Raw genomic sequence first — 26,655 nt, 5'->3', positions numbered from 1 at the left:
GTAGTGGAAGGTAAAGATTGTCTGCTGTTCCCAGACTCCTGTCTTAATACTTGCTCCACTGGAAGGTTCTTCCCAAGTGCTAAAGTTAATCCGATACCCTAACTTAATTAGCCCTTGTCCAAGTTGGACCACCAACCCACACACTATTTGAGGGACAGTTATTAGTTGCATCACAAAGCTAGAAAGAAAGTGTTCTTAGACATCTTTGTCTTTATCCAGCCAGTGCTGAGAAAAGTATCTTTGGTGGTCAGGCCTGAAGTGCCGAGTCTTCTTGAGATAACATCATGGAGCCCTGACACCAATAGGTAAAAGTGGCAAACACTCTAGTACACAGCTGTAGAGGAACATTACATAGGCCCAGGCAATGGTTTGCATCCATGTGAGAACAATCAAAACGTTTAAAAGTAATTTCAATTTTTCCTAACAATACAAAATCCAAGTCCTTGAATAAGTCTTTGAAACTTAACAACGTAGTTCACCTTTGGAAGTCAGGGAAAAGTTCTATAAACTTACAAAGTTCCTCATCGTCATATCTCAGGATCCTCACCATAGTTCACTGCTATTCTAGCTAGATTCTGCGGCGATATCTCATCCCTCAAACGTTCCAATCAAGACATTGCGATGGTTTGTCAAGACCCAAGGCTTAGAGTCACACTCTTCGGTAAGATGCCGTCCTGTCGACTCCTGATTATGAACCGTTTCTTCTTGGAAGGACGTCCTCTTCAGCGTAAGGAGAAGCTTCTTTCATGAGTCACTTGTTTGGTTTTCTGCAAACAAGAAATGAACATGCCTAAAGTCAATAAAAGTCTACTGTCAATAAAAACAAATGTAATTGTCTAAAAAGTTCCTGAATCTTTTCAGTAATTTCTATATAAAATTAATTATCATATTCATCTATGAATAATGTATTCATTTATGCACCAACAAACTGTTGAATAAATGACCTGGCACTAATACTCACGACATACCAGGTGAGAAATCCTCGATAAGATAAGACCAAGGGACGTATTTAGACTTAAACATCTTTAGCTTCACTTCACAGCGACTTATCTTTTGACTCGTATAGAACCTGTAATATAAACAGTTGAATTATTACAAATCCTGAAAACATACTTCATTAGACATAGATTAAGACAGTCAACGATTCTTTACACCTTTAACATCTCCCAGCTATTTCTCTTGGAGATCCCTTCCTTGTCGTTAGGCTATCGGAACAAATGGTGGAATCTCTGCATTTCATCCCAGATAAAAACCGTCACGTATGGGCAGGTAAGTCATTAGCTTGTGGATATAAACAAATTGTGATAATCAGGGAATTTACATTGGCAAATAGAATTATAATGTTTTCAACATGTAATAGTTTATCTAATGTCGTTTTCTCAAACTGAAGACGTTTGCTTAACTAACGAGAATGAGAAACGAAATTTACTAAAGTCTTAATGAGATTCAAGATTAATTTGCTCAATAATTTAAAGAACCAAAAGTCATGTCTTTGCTTGAGGTCAACTCAAAGCGTCCAGAAGTTGACCCTGTAAGGAATACATCACGCAACATTTAGGGTCAAGGTGAAGTGCATTAGGGCCCCGGTATCATACAGGAAATGTGAACTGATGCAATCTCATTATGACGAGTCACGGTATTCCGTCTGTCTTCCTTTCCCCTTATAATGAAATATGTTTCTTTAAATGATAAATCTTTATCAGTAAACCAGCAACATCAAATAGTGAATCCTTTCGTACGTCTCTGACCAAGGCTAAGAGCCTGCGAGCTTATTCATCTAGGGCAGAGGTCGGCAACCCTTTGAAGACAATGTGCCGCTTGATAATTATTACCACTATTTTTCCTACCTTGCGTACCAGTTGTTATTTTTTAACCCTTTTACCCCCAATTGACGTACTGGTACGTTTCACAAAAGCCATCCCTTTACCCCCATGGACGTACCGGTACGTCCTTGCAAAAAAATGCTATGAATTTTTTTTTTCATAGTTTTTATAATTTTTTGAGAAATTTCAGTTTTTTTCCAAGAGAATGAGACCAACCTGATCTCTCTATGACAAAAATCAAGGCTGTTAGAGCAATTTAAAAAAAATATACCGCAAAATGTGCTGGGAAAAAAATAACCCCCTGGGGGTTAAGGGTTGGAAATTTCCAAATAGCCTGGGGGTAAAAGGGTTAAGCACTATATAAGATTGATTGATTGATTTAAAGTTTTCAGGCATCCTATTTTCTAGCACTATATAAGAAGATTTAAATTAAAATTGTTCAGTATGTAGTAACCATTTTAATTATAATTTATTTTCCTGAACATGCATAACATAAATATAATAGCTTTGTTGCATTTAGTATTTGTCGTCATAAAAATATCTTATAATTTAAGTTTATACCTCAACATATAATGAGATTCTTTCCCTTGCTTCCCAAAGGCCAAAACTGAAATTCCAGGTGAATATTTGCGGGCCACGTGGGAACACGCGGGACACAGAGTCGGGGACACAAAGGATCGCACTGAGACAAGGAGAGCGTCGAGATGATATATCACGACGCGACCAGAGAACTTACTGAGGGTCGAGACCCAAGCTAACACGCGACCTGGCTCGGGACTAGCCTCAGGGCACGTATCTTTCCACCTGGGATAGTCCTCACAGAAAATGGAAGTAGGGTAAACTACACAAAACTCTGGTAGGTTGAGAGGAGATTCCAGGTAACTCCTAAGAAAGTAGTTCGAGGTAAGTCTCTGTGTTGGAACAAATTGAAATTCCAGGTGAATATCTGGACACCTTGAACTTCACACAACCACCCGAGTGATCGGTTGTAAGCCTGGTGCGATGGGGGCTTAATGTGTGAAAATAATTTTCTTGATGAACTATTTAGTGCAATTTCATAATGGATTGCCCAATTCTATCATCAACCATTTTGTAAAGCCTTTATTTTTCCTACCAGAACAGGAGCACCATATGTTGTAATAGCAAAAATCTTTCCTATATCTTCTCTAGTTTCAAAATGGTCAGTGATTGCCTTCAGTTTGTCTTTTCCCTTGGTTTTGTCATTCCCAGGTTCAGGACAACACATCTCGTGTACCTCTGTGTTACTATACCTGGCAAAAAACCGCCAAGCAGGGAATGGCATTGATACCCACGCTTTCTAGTTCACACTGAACACATTTGTACTTTTTACATACATACATATACCAAGGCACTTCCCCCAATTTTGGGGGGTAGCCGACATCAACAAATGAAACAAAAACGAGAAAGGGGACCTCTACTCTCTACGTTCCTCCCAGCCTAACAAGGGACTCAACCGAGTTCAGCTGGTACTGCTAGGGTGGCACAGCCCACCCTCCCACATTATCCACCACAGATGAAGCTTCATAATGCTGAATCCCCTACTGCTGCTACCTCCGCGGTCATCTAAGGCATCGGAGGCCGCAGCAAAATGCTGCCGATTTACATTATCAGCCAATTCAGAAATGTCTCTCCACGGTTCTATCTGAGACAGACATGTATTTTATCCATGAGAAGATAATATGACAAATTCGTAGATAATTTGTATTTTTCCTAACTATACAAACCTTAGCTATTTACATGGGGTAATTACTTCGGCGTAGCTGAATGACGAGCCATAAAAGTTTTAACGAGGGTTTACTACCCCACCGCTAGTTAGCGGGGGGTAGGGAGGGGTAGCTAGCTACCCCCCACCCCCTCACACACACCGGTGAATGCTTCACTTTGCTTAGAGGTAAGACTTGTCTTAAGGGCCAGGGTTGGTGGGTAAATATGTGTAAATAGCTAAGGTTTGTATGGTTAGGAAAAATACAAATTATCTACGAATTTGTCCTTTGTTCCGTAACTGAAATACAAACCACGCTATTTACATGGGGTGACTTAACCCTTAGGAAGGGCGGTAAATCCAATGCCATACTGGCTTTAACTTGCCCGGGGACCCCAAATTCAAGTGTGTAGGTACTCAAGAAGTAAGGGGTCCTGCTCCTCGCTGGCAGCTGTAAAACTGCTGCGGCCTACGTAAGCTTTGTGTGAAGGTGAGAAGTGTAACTCGTCCTAGGAAGTTGACCTGGAGTTCTTCAGATGGAAATCTAGGCTAGGACTCTCCCAATACCACCTCGTCAGGGTATGGGGACATGACAGTATTACATCTTAATAATAGGAACACAAGGGAGCATGGTTTACCTGCAGAGGTTCGAGGTCAGCTGTGCAAGGAACCAAGGATGCTGCTTTCTCCAAGGGAGGAGAGGATGAAGAAAAGAATAAGGGCCAGGCAGATCTTTTCATTCACGCAGACTAAAACCGGGTAACAATGCCCTCAACCTTCTGCTACTTGTCCAATAAGGAGCCTGAGGTTAGACCAGCTGTTGTGCAGCCACCACAGGGCCGATAGAGAACGTATCGAGCCTCCTGTGTGTCACGTCTTGCAGGTAGTGGGCCGTGAAGGTGGTATGACGCTTCCACACCCAAGCTTGTAAAACCTGCGTCACTTAAAAGTTCTTCTTGAAGGCCAGGGACGTAGCTACGCCCCTGACGTCATGCGCTCTATGGCGACGTGACGGAGAAGGGTCAGGATTCAAGGCCAGATGTATCACCTTGCGAATCCAGGCCGAGATGGTATTACTGGTGACCCTCCTCTTCGTCTCCCCGGTGCTCACGAACAAGGCTCGCACCTGGGGACGAACTGCAGCTGTTCTTTTAAGATACAACCTCAGACTCCTAACTGGGCACAGTAGGAGATGGTCTGGGTCATCTGTTACAGAACGGAGACTCGAAACCCGGAAGGAGTCGAACCTTGGGTCAGGCACTCCCGGGTTCTGAGTATTGGCAACAAACTCAGGGACGAATCTGAACGTTACCTCCCCCCATCCCCTTGAATGGGCGATGTCATACGAGAGACAATGAAGTTCGCTGACTCGCTTGGCCGAGGCCAAAGCTAGCAGGAATACCGTCTTCCAGGTTAGGTGGCGATCTGATGCCTGGCGTAATGGTTCATAGGGAGGTCTCTTAAGAGACCTGAGAACTCGAACCACGTTCCATGGGGGAGGTCTCACTTCCGACTGAGGGCAGGTAAGTTCATAACTACGTATGAGTAGAGAAAGTTCTAGCGATGAGGAAATGTCCATTCCTTTGAGCCTGAAGGCTAGACTTAAGGCTGAGCGATAGCCTTTCATTGCCGAGACTGAAAGGCGCATTTCTTCACGCAAATACACGAGGAACTCCGCTATTGTTGGAATAGTGGCATTGAGTGGAGATATACCCCTTCCACAACACCAACCACAGAAGACTTTCCACTTTGCCCGGTAGACTGCTGCTGAAGACTTTCGCAGGTATCCAGACATCCTGATCGCAACTTGTTGCAAAAATCCTCTCTCAGAGAGGAGATGATGGATAGTCTCCAGGCGTGAAGCTGTACTGAACCTACGGATTTGTGGAAGATGTTGGCATGTGGTTGTTTGAGTAGATTGTGTTGTGGAGGGAGTTCTCTTGGTGGCTCCATTAGGAGTTGCAGAAGGTCCGGGAACCATTCTGCGTGATGCCATAGCGGAGCTATGAGGGTCATTGAAAGATTGACCAATGTTATGGTCTTGTTGAGTACCCTCCTCATCAGACAGAACGGGGGAAGGTATAAACGTTGATGTTTTCCCACCGTTGTTGGAAAGCATCTTGCCAGAGAGCCTTGTGGTCTGTGACTGGGGAACAGTACAGCGGGAGCCTGAAGTTCAGGGCCGTTGCGAAGAGGTCCACAGTCGGAGAACCCCACAAAGTCAGGACTTTGTTGGCTACTAAATGATCCAAAGACCACTTGGTGCTCACTATCTGAGATACTCTGCTCAGGTTGTCGGCGAGCACATTCCTTTTGCCCGGAATGAAGCGTGCCGATAGTGGTACTGAGTGGATTTCGGCCCATCTCAGTATCCCTACTGCTAGATGGGATAGTTGATGCGAAAAAGTACCTCCTTGTTTGTTGATGTAAGCCACTACTGTGGTGTTGTCGCTCATCACCACCACAGAGTGACTTGCCAGGTACTGTTGGAACTGTTGAAGGACCAGAAAGACGGCCTTCATCTCTAGGAGATTTATTATTATTATTATTATTATTACTATCCAAGCTACAACCCTAATTGGAAAAGCAAGATGCTATAAGCCCAGGGGCTCCAATAGGGAAAAATAGCCCAGTGAGGAAAGGAAATAAGGAAAAAAATAACTGAAGAGAACAAATTAACAGTAAATCATTCTAAAAAAAGTAACAACGTCATAACAGATATGTCATATATAAACTATTAACAACGTCAAAAACAAATATGTCATATATAAACTATAAAAAGACTCATGTCCGCCTGGTCAACAAAAAAGCATTTGCTCCAACTAAAAAAGTGGAAGTACTTTTCTGACTCTGACCAGAGGCCTGAGGTCGTGTGGTGCAGCATGTGGGGCCCCCATCCTTTTTTTGAAGCATCCGAAAACAGCATCAAATCCGGGGGGAGGACGAGAAGATCCACTCCTTTTCGTAGATTCTCGTCTGCCACCCACCACTGGAGATCCGTCAGTTCCGCAGGTCCCATGGGGATCTGGATGTCCGGGGAGTTGTATGCTTGATTCCACCGGGACTTGAGTCGCCACTGGAGGGATCTCATCCTGAGGCGACCATTGGGAACTAGACGGGCCAGCGATGAAAGGTGACCGAGGAGACGTAACCACGATTGGGCGGAACTTCTTCTCGTCTGAGAAAAGGTCTTGCGACCTTCCTCAGCCTTGCCATCCTGTCGTCTGATGGGAAGGCTTTGTGGAGAGTGGAGTCTATAACCATGCCTAGCTACAGTATACCAGTCTTTGAGTGGGAAGCAGTGAAGACTTCTCGAGATTTACCATGATCACCAGATCTTGGCAAAGTCTCAGAAGTTTGTCTCGGTGTTGAAGAAGGGTTGACACCGAGTCTGCTAGGATTAACCAGTCGTCCAGATAACGGAGGAGACGGATGCCAATCCTGTGTGCCCAAGATGATACTAGGGTGAACACTCTGGTGAAGACTTGTGGTGCTGTGGAGAGACCGAAGCACAGCACCTTAAACTGGTACTTTCTGTTGTCTAGGCTGAATCTTAAGTACTTCCTTGAAGACGGATGGACTGGGATTTGGAAGTACGCATCCTTTAGGTCCAGTGTGCACATGAAGTCTTGCGGTCTTACTGCTAGTCTGACCATGTCCGCCGTCTCCATGCTGAACAGAGTTTGCTTGACAAACTTGTTCAGAGCTGAGAGGTCGATGACTGGTCTCCAGCCTTCAGACGCCTTTCTTACAAGAAAGAGTCAACTGAAGAAGCCTGGAGACCTGTCGAGGACCTCTTGGAGAATGCCCTTCTTCAACAGGGTCTGGACTTCTGCCCGAGGGGCTTGCCCCCTTGCCGATCCCATGGCAAGGGAGTTCAATGACACTGGATTCGTCGTCAGGGGAGGTAGAGATGTTATGAACGGGACGCGATATCCTAGACTGATTACGGAGATTGTCCAGGAATCGGCCCCGAGTTGCTTCCACCTGTTTGAGCTACTTTGTCGGCATCCCCCCACTGGTGGACATGCAGGGGGACTGCCTATTCTAGCGTTTGCAGCCTCAGCTGCTCCCTCTAGGATTCTTGCCTCCCCTGGAGGACTTTTTGCCTTTCCTTTCTTTGACAGGAAAGGGCTTAGACACCAAGGTCTTCGCTGCTGTTGTCGTCTCAGTGGTCTTGACTGGATGGGACTGCTGTGGTGCTGGAGGCTTATAGGGCTTGGATGTTAAAGCCCTATGAAGGAGGGAGTCTTGATGAGATTTCCTCCACCTCTCAGCGGCATGTTCCACATCCTTAGGCTCGAATAAGACGGATCCCTCTAGTGAGGAATGTCTGAGCCTATTGATCTCGGTGCTAGGGACCTTCTGATGGAATCTCTCAGCTACTGCATCCCAACGTTTCAGGATGGTATTTGCCCACAAGTTCGAGACTTGGTGGACCAGAAACTCGATCGTGCGAGTACCTGAGAGAAGGAAGGTTTCCATAGCTTTCCTGGTATGTTCTTTGGAGAAATTCTCAGAACGTTTCAGGATACCTAAGGTCCCCAACCAGATATCGAGCCACAAAGTGGCCTGCATAGCACACTTCGCAACTTTCTCCTGGCTGAGGATCTCGGCTGCCGAGAATGAAACCTGCCGGTTGGAGAGTCTCTCAAGAGGGACTCCCCTGGTTAGCTCTTCCAGCGAGTGGTGGAGAAGAGCTAAACAAGGCTCCTCAAGGATCTCGAAGTACCTCCTCTGCTGTAGGCGAGGAGGTGGGAGGAGCTTGTTGGTGGCACCGGAATGGTTGGAGAAGGACATCTCGGAGAGCTGTTGTGAGATCTTGTCCCTGGTACTCTTAACCCCTTGAGACCAGGGCAGTACTGCACTGGTCTTGGAGGGTTTCTGAGTACCAAAGACACGGTCTAAGACCATGTCCGATCTCTTGGTCGATAAACCCGTTGAGAGCCCTCATTAGAGTCAGAACTTGCCAAAACGCTTGTTCTGACTCTTGCTGGTCTCCTGCTGTAGGACTTGTAGCGAAGTCTCCTTCTATCCTCTACTCCTAGTAGAGGACTTCGGCAATATTTTGGAGTCTTTAGATCCCTTCCTGGGAAGAATGTAGGACTCCAACACTGACGAGGGTGGCATGTTCCTTTCAATCCCCGACTGAGTAGACTCCTTGGCGCGAGGAGAGGTTTCCCCCATTGGTGCGATGGGGGAAAGTCTCTCTTCGCGTGATTCCCTTGGGGACGGGAAATCTTCATCCGAAAGGGAAGGAGAGGCAGCCTGAGGAAAAGAAGGAACCTGCCTCGAAGGTCTGTGTGGAGTCAGTTTTGCCCTTGGGGAAGTGACCGTGTCTGGAACTCCTCTTTTTCTCTTCAAAGGGGTAGAAGAAGCCATGGTTCAGAGAAGAGAGGCTTGAAAGCTTGCGTTACAGCTCTGATCAGTGCATCGAACCAGGGTTGTTGGCTGACAGATGCGCTGTCAGACATACCCCTTGAAGGGACAGGGATTGAAGGATCCCTGGGAGGAGTCCCCATCATTGGTGGGTTCACCTGTGGTGGCTTTGAGATCCTGGACCCCTCTGGATGTTTCCCTTCTCCCCCAATGCGCGGTGGTATGCGCTTGCGGGGAGGGGAATGAGGCGATGGCGACCTTGTCGTGCGTGGTTCAGTAGTCTCGCGCACGGGAGGATATTGACGCTCGCGCGAGGGAGAATATCGGGGCTCGTGCGCGGGAGACAGTTGGCGCACGTGCGGGAGAGTATTCGCGCGCGTGGGCACGCAGGATTAATACGTTGAGTGTGCGGGGGCGTGGGAGAGTGTTTGCGTGCGTCTCTACCAGCCGCAGGGCCTCACACGCAGTTGAATCACGTGGGGCGCACGGGAGCTCGACAGAATGTTGGCGCGCATCCTTTGGAGAGGCTGGGCGAGCTTGCGCATGGCGAGTGTGCGCAGGGCGTGCGCGCGTATCCTTGTGGATGCGCGCGAGAGAAGACTGGCGCGCAGGTAAGCGCTGGCGCGATGGTACTGGTTGGCGCGTGGGAGAAGCCAGCATTGCTGACTTCCCAGAAGTACTACTTTCAGTAGATCGTTGGCGCGCAGATTTTTCCTGGCGCGTATGATGATGAGCAGCATGGCGCGCAGGAGAATTGGATGTTGGGCGCGTATACACAAGGGCAGGAGACTGCCATTTCGAAGGAGGTTGATGGCGCGCAGCTGGGCCCGGGCTCGTAGGAGAATGTTGGCGTGTAAGTGTAGGGCGCGCAGGCAAGACCTAGCGCGCAAGAGAACGTGCGCGCATAGGGCGTGATAGAGCTATGCTCCTATTGGAGCGTATGCACGTGTTGGCGCATACGCCCTTGATGCCTTGTGTTAGGGTTCAGTGATGGGGCCTGACGAGCTACTAAGGAGCGTTCGTCAAGTCTCGTTGGCGCGTAGAGCGTATGTGGTTGGCACGCAATAGCGTGCTTAGGTAGAGCCTTGTTAGGCCCATGTAGAAATGGTGACGGCAGGTCGGCAGGTCTGTCGGATGGAAGGTCGACGTGTCCTTTAAAAGGACGACCTTCCAACGAAGGAGATCGCGAACGATCTGCAGAAAGGTCCAGGACCAATGCAGGTGCAGAGACGGATGATTGGTCTAGAGGCTCCTCTGCGGTGGACTGCATCGAAGATGTTGAACCAAAGAGGTGCCTCCTCACCGCAGGTGAGGAAAGGCCTCCAAGGCGAAGAGGAAGGCGAGCCTTCCGACGAATGCGCCCTCTGGGGGCCGTTGGATCAGCAAGCTGACCTTCTGCAGTCCTCCGAAGAGGAGTTTCTGTAAGTGAACTCCCCGAGGGAGAGAAACACCAGCAGGAGAGACTGACGATGGACTTAGTTTCTCCCTCGTATGTTGAACAGGAACGGGAGAAACTAAGCCATCAGCTACCGTAGAGTTTGGAGTGGAAGAGGTGATGGGACTGTTGAAGGGACAGAAAGACAGCCTTCATCTCTAGGAGATTTATGTAGAGGTACTTTTCTGACTCTGACCAGAGGCCTGAGGTTGTGTGGTGCAGCACATGGGCCCCCCACCCTTTTTTTGAAGCGTCCGAAAACAGCATCAAATCCGGGGGGAGGACGAGAAGATCCACTCCTTTTGGTAGGTTCTCGTCTGCTACCCACCACTGGAGATCCGTCGGTTCCGCAGGTCCCATGGGGATCTGGATGCTTGATTCCACCGGGAGGGATCTCATCCTGAGGCAACCATTGGGAACTAGACGGGCCAGCGATGAAAGGTGACCGAGGAGACGTAACCACGATTGGGCTGGAAGTTCTTCTCTTCTGAGAAAAGGTTTTGCGACCTTCCTCAGCCTTGCTATCCTGTCGTCTGATGGGATATCTTTGTGGAGAGTGGTGTCTATAATCATGCCTAGGTATTAGAGTAAAGTAAATTTCTAAATTTTTTAAGTTAACCTTTGTCTAGTTTTAAGTGGTTTCCACTATAGCTTAAAGTAGTTTTAAAGTGGTGTGTTGTTGATTGTTTCTCGCCTACTCCCCGCTCAATTACCTTGTTTTAAACTATCGTGTTAACGATTGTATTTTGTTTGCCCGAGTGAGGATGTAAGCGAGTCGATGACGGAGGTGAGTGCTTGGACAGAAGACAGTTCGGGCTTGAGCACTCCCCCATCCACAAACCCTAAGCTGCATTGACCATTGAAAATTTTCCTGACGACCGCTTATCTGTTGATTGTGACCACGGCTCTGGAAAGTGATTGACGGATTCTCGTCTTGGTGTATCGTCTGCAGGTGCTCTTGTCACCTGCGACTCGAGTGTTGCCTTGCTTTTGGGACAGTGTATTCCAGAGACTGGCAGGTACTACTGTCACCTGCAACTGGAGTCTGGCCCGCCGTTTTCTGATGTGAGGGAGATCCCAGGGAGTTGGTCGAGTCTCTGGCTACCTGGTCCCAGCTAATTATTGCAGCTGCAGTGGTGTTGGGAGCTTGCATGCTCATCAGGTGGCCAGTAGGGAGGCCGTTGCCAGGTAAGGCAGAGTATCTGTTTGCTTGTTAGCGGATTATTGGACCTGGCATACTGTGGCTGCTCTACTTATTGGAAGGAAGAGAGGATAACGTCTTTTAGTTGTGCCTCTCCCTTCATTTATTCTTACTGAGTAGTGAGGAATCTTGTTTTCATTTTTGTAGTTAGATTAGTGTATTTATATACATATTTTGTGTCATATTTCTTTTGTCGTGGTAACCATAGGTACTGTTATCCCGGTGAAGATAGTTAAAGGCAAGCTTGCTTTGTTGTTTTATGATAGGGAAATTAATTATAATTATTTTCATGTGATTAGTAGCTACGACTTCTTTTAGTCTATTAATTAATTTAAGGTTAATGTCTGGTCTGGCCAGCTAAGTTTAAGGATCCTATAGGGTTAATTATTCATTTTTATTATACCTTTGTTTGAGCCTCAGCTCATTAATTATGGAATCCTGAGTGATTCAGGCTTATGTGTATTGTATATTTTTGATCGTATGGTTGTGGTATTTGCAATATCAGACAAGGTTGACTTGTATTTGGTGTTAGATTTAAGTATTAAATATTGTGAAGTTTATTGAGTGTTTTGTTTCCTCTGACCTTTAGCCCTGAGTTACATTTTTACTGACAACAATCATTGAAAGAACTTTAGTTACGTCTCCCAGAGGTCGTAACACTAGGTATACCAGTCTTTGAGTGGGAAGCAGTGAAGACTTCTCGAGATTTACCATGATCCCTAGATCTTGGCAAAGTCTCAGAAGTTTGTCTCGGTGTTGAAGAAGGGTTGACACCGACTCTGCTAGGATTAACCAGTCGTCCAGATAACGGAGGAGACAGATGCCAATCCTGTGTGCCCAAGATGATATTAGGGTGAAGACTTGTGGTGCTGTGGAGAGACCGAAGCACAGCACCTTGAACTGGTACTTTCTGTTGTCTAGGCTGAATCTTAAGTACTTCCTTGAAGACGGATGGACTGGGACCTGGAAGTACGCGTCCTTTAGGTCCAGTGTGCACATGAAGTCTTTGCGGTCTTACTGCTAGTCTGACCGTGTCCGCTGTCTCCATGCTGAACAGTTTGTTTGACAAACTTGTTCAGAGCTGAGAGGTCGATGACTGGTCTCCAGCCTCCAGACGCCTTCTTTACAAGATAGAGTCGACTGAAGAAGCCTGGAGACCCATCTAGGACCTCTTGGAGAGCACCCTTCTTCAACAGGGTCTAGACTTCTGCCCGAAGGGCTTGCCCCCTTGCCGATCCCATGGCAAGGGAGTTCAATGACACTGGATTCGTCGTCAGGGGAGGTAGAGATGTTATGAATGGGACGCGATATCCTAGGCTGATCACGGAGATTGTCCAGGAATCAGCCCCGAGTTGCTTCCACCTGTTTGAACAACTTTGTCGGCATCCCCTCACTGGTGGACATGCAGGGGGACTACCTATCCTAGCATTTGCAGCCTCGGCTGCTCCCTCTAGGATTCTTGCCTCCCCTGGAGGACTTTTTGCCTTTCCTTTCTTTGACAGGAAAGGGCTTAGACACCAAGGTCTTCGCTGCTGTTGTCGTCTTAGTGGTCTTGACTGGATGGGACTGCTGTGGTGCTGGAGGCTTATAGGGCTTGGATGTTAAAGCCCTATGAAGGAGGGAGTCTTGATGAGACTTCCTCCACCTCTCAGCGGAATGTTCCACATCCTTAGGCTCGAACAAGACGGATCCCTCTATGGAGGAATGTCTGAGCCTATTGATTTCGGTGCTAGGGACCTTCTGATAGAATCTCTCAGCTACTGCATCCCAACGTTTCAGGATGGTATTTGCCCACAAGTTCTAGACTTGGTGGGCCAGAAACTCGATTGTGCGAGTACCTGAGAGAAGGAAGGTTTCCATAGCTTTCCTGGTACGTTCTTTGGAGAAATTCTCAGAACGTTTCAGGATACCGGTCCCCAACCAGATATCGAGCCACGAAGTGGCTTGCATAGCACACTTCGCAACTTTCTCCTGGTTGAGGATCTCGGCTACCGAGAACGAGACCTGCCGGTTGGAGAGTCTCTCAAGAGGGAATCCCCTGGTTAGCTCTTCCAGCGAGTGGTGAAGAGAAGGGCTAAACAAGGCTCCTCAAGGATCTCGAAGTACCTCCTCTGCTGAAGGCGAGGAGGTGGGAGGAGCTTGTTGGTGGCACCGGAATGGTTGGAGAAGAACATCTCGGAGAGCTGTTGTGAGATCTTGTCCCTGGTACTCTTAACCCCTTGAGACCAGGGCAGTGCTGCACTGGTCTTGGAGGGTTTCTGTGTACCAAAGACACGGTCCAAGACCGTGCCCTTGCCCTCTCGAGGAGGGATCTCTGGGTCGGAAAACCCGTTGAGAGCCCTCATTAGAGTCAGAACTTGCCAAAACGCAAGTTCTGACGCTTGCTGGTCTCCTCCCGCTGTAGGACTTGCAGCGAAGTCTCCTTCTATCCCCAAAGGCTCTTCTTGGGAGAGTAGCGGACATTCCCTGAGTGGCTAGCTGGCTCCATCCTAGTCCTAGTAGAGGACTTCGGCAATATTTTGGAGTCCTTAGATCCCTTCCTGGGAAGGATGTAGGACTCCAACATTGACGAGGGTGGCATGTTCCTTTCAATCCCCGACTGAGTAGACCCCTTGGCGCAAGGAGAGGTTTCCCCCATTGGTGCGATGGGGGAAAGTCTCTCTTCGCGTGATTCCCTTGGGGACGGGAAATCTTCATCCGAAAGGGAAGGAGAGGCAGTCTGAGGAAAAGAAGGAACCTGCCTCGAAGGTCTGCGTGGAGTCAGTTTTGCCCTTGGGGAAGTGACCGTGTAAGGCACTCCTCTTTTTCTCTTCAAAGGGGTAGAAGAAGTCATGGTTCTGTGTCCCAATTCAGAGAAGACAGGCTTGAAAGCCTGCGTTATAACTCTGATCAGTGCACCGAACCAGGGTTGTTGGCTGACAGATGCACTGTCAGACATACCCCTTGAAGGGAGAGGGATTGAAGGATCCCTGGGAGGAGTCCCCATCATTGGTGGGTTCACCTGTGGTGACTTTGAGATCCTGGACCCCTCTGGATGTTTCCCTTCTCCCCCAATGCGCGATGGTATGCGCTTGCGGGGAGGGGAATGAGGCGATGGCGACCTTGCCGTGCGTAGTTCAGTAGTCTCACGCGCGAGAGGATATTGACGCTCACGCGAGGGAGAATATCGGGGCTCGCGTGCGGGAGAGTATTCACGCTCAGGATTAATACGTTGAGTGTGCGGGCGCGCAGGAGAGTTCGTGTGCGTCTATACCAGCCGCAGGGGGCGCTGGAGCGCGAGAGAATGTTGGCGTGCATCCTTTGGAGAGGATGGGCGAGCCTGCGCAGGGTGCGTGCGCGTATCCTTGTGGATGCGCGTGGGAGAAGGCTGGAGCGCAGGTAAGCGCTGACGCGTGGGAGAAGCCAGCATTGCTGACTTACCAGAAGTATTACTCTCAGTAGATCGTTGGCACGCAGGTTTTTCCTGGCGCGTATGATGATGAGCAGCATGGCACACAGCAGAATTAGATGTTGGGCTCTTATGCGCGCGGGCAGGAGACTGATGGCGCGTGGGAGAGCGCTGGCGCACAGGAGAGCGCCATTGCGCAAGTGAGTGTTGGCGTGCAGCTGAGCGCGGGCTAGCGGGAGAATGTTGGCGTGTAAGCGTAGGGCGCGCAGGCAAGACCTGGCGCACAGGAGAATGTGGGTGCATATGCGCATGAGGGCGCGCATAGCGCATGATAGAGCTATGCTTTTGTTGAAGCGTATGCGCGTGTTGGCGCATACGCCCTTGATGCCCTGTGTTAGGGTTTAGTGATGGGGCCTGACGAGCTACTAAGGAGAGTTCGTCAAGTCTCGTTGGCGCGTAGAGCGTATGTGGTTGGCACGCAATAGCGTGCTTAGGTGGAGCCTTGTTAAGCCCATGTAGAAATGGTGACAGCAGGACGGCAGGTCTGTCGGATGGAAGGTCGACGTGTCCTTTAAAAGGACGACCTTCCACCGAAGGAGATCGAGAACGATCTGCAAAAAGGTCCAGGACCAATGCAGGAGCAGTGATGGATGATTGGTCTAGAGGCTCCTCTGCGGTGGACTGCATCGAAGATGTTGAACCAAAGAGGCGCCTCCTCACCGTAGGTGAGGAAAGGCCTCTAAGGCGAAGAGGAGGGCGAGCCTTCCGACAAATGCGCCCTCTGGGGGCCATTGGATTAGCAAGCTAACCTTCTGCAGTTCTCCGAAGAGGAGTCTCTGTAAGTGAACTCCCCGAGGGAGAGAAACGCTAGCAGGAGAGACTGACGATGGACTTAGTTTCTCCCTCGTAGGTTGAACAGGAACGGGAGAAACTAAGCTGTCAGCTACCGAAGAGTTTGGAGTGGAAGAGGTGATGGGTGATACCGCATTGGATACCTCTGACACCACAACGTCGACAAGAGACAGAGGATCAACCTCTGACGGTGACGATGATTGCTTGACAGCGGCACCCAATCGGATGTAGTTAAGCAAAACCTCCTTGGAGGGCGAACCCGTAAGCCCCAAGGAGGACCAAAGCTGAAATAAGGAGGTTAATGACATATCCTCCCCCAGGGGGAGAGGTGGAGCTGCTTCGCTAGGGGAAGCAACGTCATCTCTCGAGTCCCGAGGTTGGCTACCACTCGACGGTCTCTCAAAAGAGACCGACCGAGTGGGAGCTTCAGAGGAGGTTTGGGCAATGGAAGAAGAGGCCTTGGGTTTTTTCCTTTCAAAGAAACCTTCGAAGGAGAAATATCCCGTTTGGTCTTCTTCCGTCGTCGCGAAAACCTCTCCCACTGGGAGGTAGACCACTCCCTACACTCATTACACCTGTTGTTGCTATCACACCGTTGGCCCCTACAAGAAGGACAAAGGGCGTGAGGACCAGTCTCGACCGCCGACATGAATGTTCCACAGGGGCGGTCGGGAAACCCAGGACAGGTGCACATGATCGCAGAGGCCAACTTCACATATTGTCACGTACACCCTGTTTGTGAATCTCTGTTTGAGGTCATGTGAATGACCTCTGGTCACCGGCTCGCTTGGGGGGAGTGTGACTTATCAGCATCCACTGGAAAAGAGGTTGTCTCCATGCCAAACTGCCAACGAATGGTTTTCTGCCTCCCTCCTTATCTTGCAGATTTTCTGGGGGAGTCGAAAGGCGGGACTTGAGGGAACAACGGCTCAGGAGGGCTTAGGCCTACCGGTTGTATCTGGATTACTGTGACGAAGGTGGCTATGATTGGTCATTCTCTTCTGACGTCATGAGGTCACACCCTACAATGCCGGTGAAGCCTTACGATGCCTAATGAATCATACTGATAAGTTGTAACAATTATTGCCCCTTTGCCATAACCAAAACCCTCATTTTTAGACTTAGAGATTATCTTTGACTTTTATGCTGCCTTTGAAAACTGTACTAACGTAAATGCGAAGTCTTCGTTCCCTGACCATTCTTCTCACAAGTTGTCCTTTGTGAATCGCTATCATGAAATGAAGAGCACGTATTTTATTTAAAAAACATTGCAAGATTGAAACTTATAGACTTAATCAAAAGTGCTCAGACCTGTGTATGATTTATTGTGAAAATATATTGCTCAATACAAATTCAACTTTGTTTGACCCACCTCTTGAATATTAATGTTTTAAATATTTGCCATTGTCGTGACACATATACAGAACTAGAAAAAGAAAAGACAAAAAGCATTAAATGGCTGCCAAATGACGGCGCAGATGAGAGCGGACACGTCCGACCACCATCCAAGCCGAGAGCAAAGTGAGCTCAAGCACAGGTGTATGAGAGGGAGGGGGGTAGCAAGCTACCCTTCCCTACCCCTGCTAACTAGCGGTGTGGGTAGTAAACCCTCGTTAAAAATTAATGGCTCATCATTTCAGCTACGCCGAAAGTAATACCCCTATTAAATAGTGTGGTTTGTATTCCAGTTACGGAACAAATATGGTTTGTATCACCTTAGGAACAATTAAAAATATTATAAAGTAATTTGTCTTTTTCCTAATTATACAAACCTGAATCCTTCAATGGATTTTAAAACTTGATGAGGTAGTTGACCTTCATCATCATAATCTTCGTCTCCTCCTACGTCTATTGACACAAAGGCCCTCGAGAGGATTCATTGGCTAAATTCATCAAAGGATAGCCAGTTCTTTGTGATGCGCAGTGCTTATCTAACTAAGGCAAGTGACCCCTGCCAGTCCATAATGATTCCAGTAAGATTGTCCACCAGGCCTTGAGTAGAAGCCGAAGAGACATCTTGTCTATCGCCTTAAACCCAATCCGTTACCCTGCTGCCAGTGACTTTCATCGAGATTTAGGGAGGCAGTTCCTCCACAGGCAAAGTTCTCGTTACTCCATGTTGCTCATCCACTTATACTCATAAAACCGTTGGCAAAGATATACCGCGTAGCACGATAAAGGCCAACATACCCACAAACCACATCATAGTCATATAATGTACCAGGATCCTTACCACGATTTACTTCTATTCAAACCAGATTTCTCCGCGTCATCTCATCCCTCAAACGTTCCAATCAAGACATTGCGATGGTTTGTCAAGACCCAAGGCTTGCAGAGTCACACTCTTCGGCAAGATGCCGTCCCGTCGACTCCTGATTATGAACCATTTCTTCTTGAGGACGTCCTCTTCAGCGTAAGGAGAAGCTTCTTTCATGTGTCACTTGTTTGGTTTTCTGCGAACAAGAAATGAATATTCATCAACTGAACAGAAATCTATTGTCAATAAAAACAAATGCAATTATCTAAAAGGTTCCTGAATCTTTTCAGTAATTTCTACATAAAATTATCATATTCATCTATGAATAATGTATTAATCCTTTTACCCCCATGCTATTTGGAAATTTCCAACCCTTAACCCCCAGGGGGTTATTTTTTTCCCAGCACATTTTGCAGTATATATTTTTTAAATTGCTCTAACAGCCTTAATTTTTGTCATAGAGAGGTCAGGTTGGTCTCATTCTCTTGGAAAATGCCTGAATTTTCTCAAAAATTTTTCAAAAATATGAAAAAATGTTATTTTTATTAATAAAATAAATTTTTGAATATACTTACCCGGTGATCATATAAGCTGCAACTCTGTTGCTCGACAGAAAAACCTACGGTCAAAATACGCCAGCGATCGCTATGCAGGTGGGGGTGTACATCAACAGCGCCATCTGTCGAGCAGGTACTTAGTACTCCAAGTAAACAAAGAACCAATTTTCTCCTCGGTCCACTGGGTCTCTATTGGGGAGGAAGGGAGGGTCCTTTAATATATGATCACCGGGTAAGTACAGTATATTCAAAAATTTATTTTATTAATAAAAATAACATTTTTCAATATTAAACTTAGCCGGTGATCATATAAGCTGATTCACACCCAGGGGGGTGGGTAGAGACCAGCATTACATGTTTACATTATTATGAGCTAAGTATTTTGTATTTCATTTTAGCAGTTATTCAAAATAACAAACATAAAATAAATAAGTACCTGGTAAGGAAGTCGACTTGAACAATTACTCTGCCTTTTTAAGTACGTCTTCCTTACGGAGCCTCGCGATCCTCTTAGGATGCTGAGCGACCCCTAGGATCTGAAGTATCAAGGGTTGCAACCCATACAACAGGACCTCATCAAAACCTCTAATCTAGGCGCTTCTCAAGAAATGACTTTGACCACCCGCCAAATCAAGTAGGATGCGAAAGGCTTCTTAGCCTTCCGGACAACCCAAAAACAATAATAAAACATTTCAAGAGAAAGATTAAAAAGGTTATGGAATTAGGGAATTGTAGTGGTTGAGCCCTCACCCACTACTGCACTCGTTGCTACGAATGGTCCCAGAGTGTAGCAGTTCTCGTAAAGAGACTGGACATTCTTAAGATAAAAAGACGCAAACACTGATTTGCTTTTCCAATAGGTTGCGTCGATTATACTTTGCAGAGATCTATTTTGTTTAAAGGCCACGGAAGTTGCGACAGCTCTAACTTCGTGTGTCCTTACCTTCAGCAAAGCTTGGTCTTCCTCATTCAGATGGGAATGATCTTCTCGTATTAACAGTCTGATAAAATAGGATAAAGCATTCTTTGACATAGGCAAAGATGGATTCTTAACTGAACACCATAAAGCTTCAGACGGGCCTCGTAAAGGTTTTTAAATAGAACTTAAGAGCTCTTACAGGACATAAGACTCTTTCTAGTTCATTTCCAACCATACGATAAGTTTGGAATATCGAACGATATTGGTCAAGGCCGAGAAGGCAGCTCGTGTTTGGCTAGAAAACCAAGTTGTAGAACATGTAGCCGTTTCGGATGAGAATCCGATGTTCTTGCTGAAGGCATGAATCTCACTGACTCTTTTAGCTGTGGTTAAGCATATCAGGAAAAGAGTCTTAAAGGTGAGATCTTTCAGGGAGGCTGATTGTAGCGGTTCGAACCTGTCTGACATAAGGAATCTTAGTACCACGTCTAAATTCCAACCAGGTGTAACCAAACGACGCTCCTTCGTGGTCTCAAAAGACTTAAGGAGGTCCTGTAGATCTTTATTGTTGGAAAGATCTAAGCCTCTGTGACGGAAGACTGATGCCAACATGCTTCTGTAACCCTTGATAGTGGGAGCTGAAAGAGATCGTTCTTTCCTCAGATATAAGAGAAAGTCAGCTATTTGAGTTACAGAGGTACTGGTCGAGGATACGGATACTGACTTGCACCAGTTTCGGAAGATTTCCCACTTCGATTGGTAGACTCTAAGGGTGGATGTTCTCCTTGCTCTAGCAATCGCTCTGGCTGCCTCCTTCGAAAAGCCTCTAGCTCTCGAGAGTCTTTCGATAGTCTGAAGGCAGTCAGACGAAGAGCGTGGAGGCCTTGGTGTACCTTCTTTACGCGTGGCTGACGTAGAAGGTCCACCCTTAGGGGAAGTGTTCTGGGAACGTCTACTAGCCATCGAAGTACCTCGGTGAGCCATTCTCTCGCGGGCCAGAGGGAAGCAACTAGCGTCAACCTTGTCCCTTCGTGAGAGGCGAACTTCTGCAGTACCTTGTTGACAATCTTGAACGGAGGGAATGCATATAGATCTAGATGTGACCAATCTAGTAGAAAGGCATCTATATGAACTGCTGCTGGGTCCGGGATTGGTGAGCAAAATATTGGGAGCCTCTTGGTCATCGAGGTTGCGAAGAGATCTATGGTTGGTTGGCCCCAGGTGGCCCAAAGTCTCTTGCATACATCCTTGTGGAGGGTCCATTCTGTTGGAATTATTTGTCCCTTCCGACTGAGACAATCTGCCATGACATTCAAGTTGCCTTGGATGAACCTCGTTACTAGTGATATGTCTAGACCTTTTGACCAGGTGAGGAGGTCCCTTGCGATCTTGTACAATGTCAGAGAGTAGGTCCCTCCTTGCTTGGAGATGTACGCCAAAGCCGTGGTGTTGTCCGAGTTCACCTCCACCACTTTGCCTTGAAGGAGAGACCTGAAGCTTTTCCAGGTCAGACGTACTGCCAGTAGCTCCTTGCAGTTGAAATGCATTGTCCTTTGACTCGAGTTCCATAATCCCGAGCATTCCCTACCGTCTAATGTCGCACCCCAGCCTACGTCCGATGCGTCCGAGAAGAGAACGTGGTTGGGAGTCTGAACAGTCAGGGGAAGACCCTCTCTAAGGTTGATATAGTCCTTTCACCAAGTCAGACAAGACTTTATCTTTCCGGAAACCGGGATCGAGACCGCTTCTAGCGTCTTGTCCTTTTTCCAATGAAAAGCTAGATGGTATAGAAGAGGACGGAGGTGTATTCTTCCTAGTGACACAAATTGATCCACGGATGACAGTGTCCCTACCAGACTCATCCACAGCCTGACTGGGCAGCGTTCCTTCTTCAGCATCTTCTGGATGGATAGCAGGGCTGGGGGCTGATCGTCTTGTTCAGCAACGTCCTCATCAGAGGGTTCCTCATCCGAAACTGATGAGGAAACGGCAACGGAGTGGGCAACGTCTGACTCGCTGAATCCGGTCGCACTGGTGGATGCGTGACGGAGCCGGACGCAATATCATGGCACTGCTGCACAGTCTGTGAACTGTCAACAACCATGGGTGCGCGAGGAAGTACAGGGTCAACCCGAAACTGTCTAGACTGCTGGGTTGTGCAGTCAACACCCTACCGGGTTGCTGAGGTTGACGCACTGCGTCACAACAAGTCACCTCTGCTGGTTGTTGAACGTCCTGAACGTCAACAACCACCTCCGAGCGTCGCTTAACGTCAACGTGCGACTGGCAACCCACACTGGGTCGCATCGGTGGAGGAACCACCTCAACTGGCAGACGCGAGTAGGTTACCTCAGCGTCAACAGGGCGCACAACCGACCGGTTGGAAGGTTGTTGGCCAGAAGGAGGAACCACCTCAACTGGCAGACGCGAGTAGGTTACCTCAGCGTCAACAGGGCGCACAACCAACCGGTTGGAAGGTTGTTGGCCAGAAGGTTCTTCTCCGCATTTAAGTCCTCTATCAAGGACGCAAGCTTGGACTGCATGTCTTGCAGCAAAGCCCATTTAGGGTCTACGGGAGCAGGTGTGGCAACAGACGGGGTTAGCGACTGAGGCGGAACCATTTACCATCCCTGAAAGCCTTGTTATGTGTGACATAATAGTACAGCAAAACTTCAAAGGCTCGACAAAAGTTGAGAAGTTGACCTGTAAACAACTTGGAGCGTCTCCTGGCTAGGCGCCAGGGCGAGTCTACCAGAATTGAGAAGTCTATCTGGGCAGAGGCATGAACTCCCAAGCCGAGAACTTCTCTCGTGTCCTATCAGACTCTCGCTCTATAAGCCAGTTTAAAAGAAGGGAAAGCAAAGGCTGTATCCCTAAAACTCCTCCTGGTGCAAAAACCAGTCGCCTAGCCAACGTAACGCTCTCTAGGAGAGCGAGAGAGCACTAGCTTAAAAACAACGGCTTCGAAGTAGCTAGGCCTAGTGTAAGTTCTGACGTTTAGGCGAACGAGGAGCAGCCGTTACAAGATCCGGACGAAGATCCTTAAAAAATCATCATGATTTAATTAAAGTCCATAGGAGGCTAAGCAGCTTAAGGCTCCTCTCCAAATGACAGAGTCCTCAAGGGAATATCAGTAGGAGGGAGAACAGCACTTTCTCATCTACAGGAACCTTGTCCGATAAAAGCTAGGTTATCTCAGTGAGTCTCTCACTGGTGCATTAGTAGCAGACCAGAAGGCAACGTCATGAAACTGCTTGACAGTCTGTGAACTGTCAACAACTGAACTGTCAACCACAACAGGTGCGTGAGGACATACAGCACTGGTGCATTAGTAGCAGACCAGAAGGCAACGTCATGTAACTGCTTGACAGTCTGTGAACTGTCAACAACTGAACTGTCAACCACAACAGGTGCGTGAGGACATACAGTGTTCACTCGAGACTGCTTTGACTGTCTATACTGAGCAGTCAAAACAACTCTAGAATGCGGAGGTTGACGCACTGCGTCAAAACAAAACAACTTAGACTGTTGTTGTACCTCGCGAACGTCAACGGAAGGTTCCGTGCGTTACTGAACGTCAACATGCGGCTGGCAGGGTACACTGGAACGCATGGGTGGCGGGACTCTCTCAGTTGGAGTGCGGCAGAAGGTCGCCTCAGCGTCCACAGGACGCACAACCGTGTTGGTTGTAGGCTAGAGGTTGGTGCAGTGTCAACCTACTCCGCACGAAAGTCCCGCATCAATGACGTTAACTGAGACTGCATGGTCTGCAGCAAAGACCACTTAGGGTCTACAGGAGCAGGTGCGGCAACAGACGGTGTGACTGCCTGATGCGGTACCGCTTTGCCTCTCTTAGGAGGTGAGCAGTCGTCGGAAGACTGCAGCGAGTCCGAACTGACCCAGTGGCTACAACTGGGCCGTTGGACTTGCGCGGAAGGGACCGACTTGCGCTTAATAAGCTGCGAGACCTTGGTCCATGGTTTCTTACGAGAAACCTCTTCCGCAGACGAGAAATAAATGGGCTCTCTCGTCTTAGTGTGGGTGGGGCGATCTTGGGTAGATACGCCCGAAACCACGGAGGGAAACGTCTGTTCGTTGATCACGGCCTGACGAACCCATAAGTCGTTCGACATTATTTCTCCCCTGGGCTTGGGAGCTTGCAAGAGGTCCCGGACTAGGTGAACGACAGGCACGAACAGACGAACCCTCGGACGCAACACTGTAACACTTTGCGCATATCACTTTATCACTTCGATTTTCTGTTTTGCACTGATTTCACTGAAATCGAAACTTTTACTGATTTCTACCTGAAACACGCAATTCTACCCTTCATTAAAAGGTAGTAATTGCGAAATCAGTCGTATAATGCAGCTCATTAATACTAGCAAAAAACAGAAAACATATATAAAGATAAAAAATTCAGTGGCTGGGAAAGAGACTAAACACTAGTTCAAATAAACTACGTTTACAATCTCTCACCGCACATAGCCTGGGGACAAGAATAAAACCCTAGAAACGTTTTACCTTCTTCCCCGTACAGCGACTAGGGCGGAGAGTAACACGAGAACAACGTTACCCGCTTGAACGGAACGTTTTCTCTAATCTCTCTCCCTCCGTCTCTATCTCTCTCTCTCTTTCTCTCTTGATTTCGCACCTAAGAGAAGAGCCCAATTATATATCGTCAAAAAAACATGTTATTTGACTAAAGGAAAAAACTGAAAGGTTTTCCAAATAAAAAGTTCCTTTAATTTAGAATTTAAAACATCTAAGCTAAGAAAGAATGAACGAAACGTCAGAATCGATTTACTCTTACTGCAAAGTGAAACCGTGATACACTCTCTCTCTATCGTAACGATAGAGCGCATGTTGAACGTCCTGAACGTCAACAACTGCGTAGTCTAAAAAAAAAAAAAAAAACTAAACGTTAGTTCATCTTTGAAAACAGTACGAAGACTATCAAAGAAATTCTTTCATAAAACATTAAATTTAAAAAGTTTTAAATTCTTTAAAGGCTAAATACGATATAACGGGCTCAACGTTGATTAACTTCGGTTCCAAGTTAGGACCGCCTACTATCAGGAAAGGTCGCATATAAACATAACATAAAAATTTATTTTTATATGTTTATAATAAATGGAAAGTTAATCGAAGAGGCCTAATAAAGGCGGAGAGATATAAAATATATAGATCTATAACGTGTTAAGCAAAATTACTAAAAACCTAAACACACTTCCGTCTAAGGGAAGGGTCGGCCATTTAAAAGTGAAAGAGAGTCCATACTCTCTTTGTCACCATAATTAAATCTATCCAAAACGAGTTCAAGTTTTGAGATGAAGATAAAACACCTGCATAGCGAAAGCTCAAAACTAGAATAGTGTACTTCACCAAATAGTTGTGAAAACAAATCCAGTTAGTAACAGCGTATTAGTAGGTCTTGCCGGTAGCCCGACAGAGAGAAAATTGGTTCTTTGTTTACTTGGAGTACTAAGTACCTGCTCGACAGATGGCGCTGTTGATGTACACCCCCACCTGCATAGCGATCGCTGGCGTATTTTGACCGTAGGTTTTTCTGTCGAGCAACAGAGTTGCAGCTTATATGATCACCGGCTAAGTTTAATATTGAAAAAATAATTTTTATAGCATTTTTTTGCAAGGACGTACGGGTACGTCCATGGGGGTAAAGGGATGGCTTTTGTGAAACGTACCAGTACGTCCTTTGGGAGTAAAAGGGTTAAATTATATATCAACAAACATGTTGAATAAGAGCCTTAGAAGTAATACTCACGACATATAGGAATTAAAATATCCTCAATAAGACCAAGGGAAAAATTTAGCCTCAAATAATATCTTCCGCTTCACCTCACAGGGAGTCAAACTTATCTTTTAATTCATCATATATAACCTGTAACGTAAAGAGTTGAATTATTACAAATTCAGAAAACATACTTCATTGGACATAGATTAAGACAGTCAAGAAATCTTTACACCATAAACATCTCCCTACTGATTCTTTTGGCAATCCCATAATTTTTCTTTAGGCTATTTCGATTTTAATATAGTTATAGATGGGACAAGATTTTCTACTAAAAATAGATATTTCCCATAGAAAACTGTCCATACCTATAATTTTGCCGTGATTTCCTGTTTTCTTTATTATTACTACTGGTAGCCATTTGCAATATCCAATCAGTGATGTATTACCGTCATGCGAGTTTTTCTTGGCCAATCTCCTACTTACACATTTCAGCCTCTGCATTTATTAACCCTTCTACCCCCAATGGCCGTACTGGTACGTTTCACAAAACACATCTCTTTACCCCCATGGACGTACTGGTACGTCCTTGCAAAAAACTGCTATCTACATTTTGGTTTGCATATTTTTGATAACTTTATGAGAAACTTCAGGCATTCTTCAAAAGAATGAGACCAACCTGACCTCTCTATGACAAAATTTAAGGCATTAAAAAAAAAAATTCTATTTGATCAGATATACATACTGTCTTTATCAAAATTATCCATAAGACAAGGCCATTTCCCTTATCAGAGGGAATAAGAACCGTTATCTGGTCTACTCATAAGTGTTTAGACATTTTTAGGATTGTCGAAAAAACATTTGTTCCGTAACCGAAATACAAACCACGCTATTTACAAAGGGTTATTACTTTTAGCGTAGCTGAAATGGCGAGCCATTAGAATTTAACGAGGGTGTATTACCCCCGCGCTAGTTAGCGGGGGGGTAGGGGAGTGGTAGCTAGCTACCCCTCCTCCCCCTCACACACAGGTGAATACTCACTTTCACTTTTGGCTCGGACTGTGACAGACGTCTCTGTCTTGGTCCTCGCTTGGCAGCCATTGTCTGTTTTGTCTTTACTTAATCGCTTACTTTTCTTTTACTCAATATATATGTAAACATGTTTTCATGTTTGTATATATATTTGAGTATAGAAATAAGTAAGTTTCCTTTTCAGATGTGTGTGTGTAGTGTACGATATCTACGTGGAGGCCTCGGCAGTTAGGCCACCACGGCCTAATTTTATGGGTTGCGATCGAGTTTGACTTCGGTCTTTCTCTCTCTCTCTCTCTTGAGGTCGTTCACCCTTTTACTATGTTTTACTACGCCC

General features: G+C 46.7%; 1 long non-coding RNA gene across 1 annotated transcript; it reads right to left on the bottom strand.

The window, feature by feature from the left end:
- Positions 1 to 511: 511 nt before the first annotated feature.
- Positions 512 to 25,439, bottom strand: LOC137633668 (uncharacterized). Its single transcript, XR_011042343.1, has 3 exons — positions 25,320 to 25,439; positions 18,089 to 18,254; positions 512 to 741 (listed from the first exon to the last, which is right to left on the bottom strand). It is a non-coding gene; the product is annotated as an uncharacterized lncRNA (long non-coding RNA).
- Between the last annotated feature and the right edge of the window lie 1,216 nt (positions 25,440 to 26,655).

This window comes from Palaemon carinicauda, chromosome 43 (genome assembly GCF_036898095.1).
Source record: "Palaemon carinicauda isolate YSFRI2023 chromosome 43, ASM3689809v2, whole genome shotgun sequence".
In the NCBI taxonomy this organism is placed as follows: domain Eukaryota; kingdom Metazoa; phylum Arthropoda; class Malacostraca; order Decapoda; family Palaemonidae; genus Palaemon; species Palaemon carinicauda.
This window is presented reverse-complemented; position numbering and strand designations above follow the sequence as displayed.